At 50.7% G+C, this 3179-nt stretch overlaps 1 long non-coding RNA gene across 1 annotated transcript in view; it reads left to right on the plus strand.

Annotated features, from left to right (window-relative positions):
• LOC145643568 (uncharacterized) overlaps positions 1 to 436 on the plus strand; it is a 39192-nt gene extending 38756 nt beyond the window's left edge. Inside the window, exon 3 of the long non-coding RNA XR_014116035.1 lies at positions 23 to 436. This is a non-coding gene — a long non-coding RNA (uncharacterized LOC145643568). The remainder of the gene's footprint in view (positions 1 to 22) is intronic.
• Positions 437 to 3179: the final 2743 nt, after the last annotated feature.

A 3179-nucleotide genomic window follows, 5' to 3' on the forward strand; every position in this document is an offset into this window, starting at 1 on the left:
TCCACATATTTCCTTTTCTAAGGCCAAGCCCGCTGTCCCCGCACTCCGGAGCCCATCCCTGGGAACAGGCGCTTCCTCTGGCCCCCCCCATGTCTTTGGAAAGGGGGTCTTGAGTTCAAAGGACCCCTCAGGCACGGCTGCAGCCATGGTGAACACAGTGAGGTGCATGGTGGGGGTTGGGGGGGCACTAACTGTTGTGTGGGAGAGATGCAAAAGGTTACGACCTCTGTGAGGCAACATGGACCGGCTAACTAAACACACACAAGCGTGCGGCAAACAGAAAACAGAGGAGAGCCTCCTTCGGCGTGGTTTTCGGACAAAGCGATGCGGGGGCTGCTCTGGGTCAAGGCCTCCGTTTAGGGACTTTGACTTTCTGCATGGAAAAAGGCAAGCATGCCTCTGGGCTCTGGCATCTGTGTGTTTCTAATTTTGACTCCAAAAGAAGAAGGCATTCCTTAAATTCTCCCTTTAATAAACAAAATGGCCGGTCACTGTGATGCTGATGGCCGGAGGACCTCAATGTCAGGAGGAAATCATAGTCATGGCTGTTGAGGTCACTGCGCTTAAACTCATACATGAAAGTCTCAGGCGTGAGATTCGGAAGTTGTCATAAGGTGATTACAGGGGAGTTTTCTTCTTAATTTCTTCAGTAAGTTTCAAAATCGGAGGATATGTCCCATATGAGTCACAAGCTCTGAATCTGCAACTACAAATGAAACAAAAAGCTTCGCAGTCACACGTGTATTATTGAAGCGTTGCAAAGAAATGGAAAAGGTTATCGTGAAAACTAAACACATTTCACTGGATTCCAGACTGTGTCAGTCAGCAGGAGTGGGCCGGCGGGGGCAGGACTCGCTGGCTCTGTGACTGGAGCCGATCCCTGAGAGCGCCTGATATGACATTCGTAATTTCCACTCGGCTGAAACTTAGCCATCCGTGACGCAAAACCTTAACCCTTGCGCCTCGCCTCTCGGGCTCGGCCAGACTGGGTCCTGCCTGCAAGGGCAGTAAAACGGATCTGTCGCAGGGAAGGATTCCTCGTCAGCCCGGTCCAAATGGTTGATGGACGGCTTTGGGGAGGAGAAGGGGAGAACAGGAACACTAAATTTTTGGCAGTATGGCAGAGAGAGAGAAAGAACACGCGAGAGAGAGAGAGAGAGAGAGAGAGAGAGAGAGAGAGAGAGAGAGAGAGAGGTGGACAGAAGTGTATTATATATATCCATGCTAAAGGACATACTGTGCAGTACCCACAGTACATTAAATCAGTCCCAGTGTGCATTCTTGCAGCAGCAGGACAGAAAGGGTTAATCAAACGCTAGTGAATTTCCTGGGTGTGTAATCTGAAGTCCTCCTGCAGGAATCTGTAACATTTCAGGACAAAGTCTCCCCCTTCTCACACAGCACTGTTAAGTGGTGCCTAGCTTCTGTTTATTTGACAATATGCCCGTTATTGAGTAACGCGATATTCTCAGGGCTACGGAGGGACCCCCCGCTCGTCAGGCGCGCGGTGTTCCGCGTGCAAACTCTTCTCATGCCCCCACCATGCTGGCCGCCGAACGCTCACTAAGGTGGTGGTGACATATAAAGCACTCCCTGCGGCCCTCCGTATCCACCGACTGCCTGACGGAAGCCATTTCCGCCCATTGTCCAGGGGCGCGCGGTTCAGCCCGGACCGAGTCAATTCAACTGTGAATAGAGAACAGCCCGAAAGAGACGATGTGTGTCTCTAACTATTGGCAAAAACAACTGCTGGCAAATGGATGCTTTGGACATCTGGCACGAGCATGCACAGTTCCTCAGAGTCATGATCGGCAGGCCAATCACGGTTTCAATCATTGATTTAGTCGATTTGGTGATTTAGTACAATCAAGCCACAGTGGGTGAGCCACACTGCAATATGGAGTAACAGTTTAGCAGTACCAGCTTAGCGGCTGATGTTCACCAGTTGTACCAAACTAACAGTACCTCTAATGATGGGGATCTCTTCTTTGTAAAGGTAATTATCGATAATGGCGCGTCAGGGCTGCGATCTGGAGGGCCACAGCACTGTGGTGAGGAGAGTTTCCCAGTGGTGTCACAGACCAAAGCACAGCATAAGATGCTGTCATGACCTTTAAAACACACATAATACTGAAGAATCTGTGTGTGTGTGTGTGGGGGGGGGGTTTATCTCGTGCTAACTGAGTTAACTGATAGCCACAGGGGATGTGAAGGGGGGAGAAGGGAACTGTGACCCCTACCAACATCCCCCTTGAGAACCGCGTGAGGAGAGACGAACATTCCTGACAAACACACCGGCCAGCAGAGGTCCCTGGAGAGGGGGAGCAGAAAAGAGGAGTGGAGGGAGTAGATGAAGAGAGGGCAGGAGGATGGAGAACGCCTCCTGTCCTCACACACACGCACACGCACACGCTCGTACGCGCACTCAAACACGCACGCGCACACACACACTAAAGTACTGTGCTCGACACACATATATTTTCTGTTATTATTTATGACATGTTTCTCAACAGCTCCTAAAACACGGGGTCTCTCACTGTCCATCCTCTGTGGTGGGCTGTCCCGGTGGTCCTGGCGCCCGGATAGCAGGGCCTCAGATGGGGCTCCGACTGGACTGTGTGTGTGTGTGTGTGTGTGTGTGTGTGTGTGTGTGTGTGTGTGTTTCTAGCCTCCTCCTACACTTTTGCTCCATTGGCCCAGAGGAAGAGGCCTCCATACATCCCCCATACAGCATAGTGCACGCCTCCTAACAACTCCTGGCTGTCCCAGGCTACTGCATCTCTCCCCTTGAGATTAACCTAGAACAGGGTCGCACTGCTTCCTGTTACCCTGGGTCAGTTAATTGTGCTCAGTTCCGTTCATTAGCTAATCTTCAAGGCCCTGATTCATTATGCCGTGCTCAGGTGTATGCAGACAGAGGTGTTTTGCTTTCTTAGAAACTGGGAACACCAATGATTTCAACGAAATATTCCGCCCACACACGTCCTACTGATTAAGGGATTTAGTGATTATTATTGGGGAAGCATCCATCACAGAAAGTGAAAATTAAAATAATGACAATTTAGTGCCTTTCAATAAAGGTGCGCTGAGACTGGGAAGAAGAGCAGACAAAGAGACGCTCAAGCTCCACACTTCCAGGGAGACCCGGAAAGAGCCGAACGGTCCAGATCCATGCCAGC

The sequence above is a fragment of the Electrophorus electricus genome, chromosome 13 (assembly GCF_041902795.1).
Source record: "Electrophorus electricus isolate QZ-2024a chromosome 13, ASM4190279v1, whole genome shotgun sequence".
NCBI classification, from domain to species: Eukaryota; Metazoa; Chordata; class Actinopteri; order Gymnotiformes; family Gymnotidae; genus Electrophorus; species Electrophorus electricus.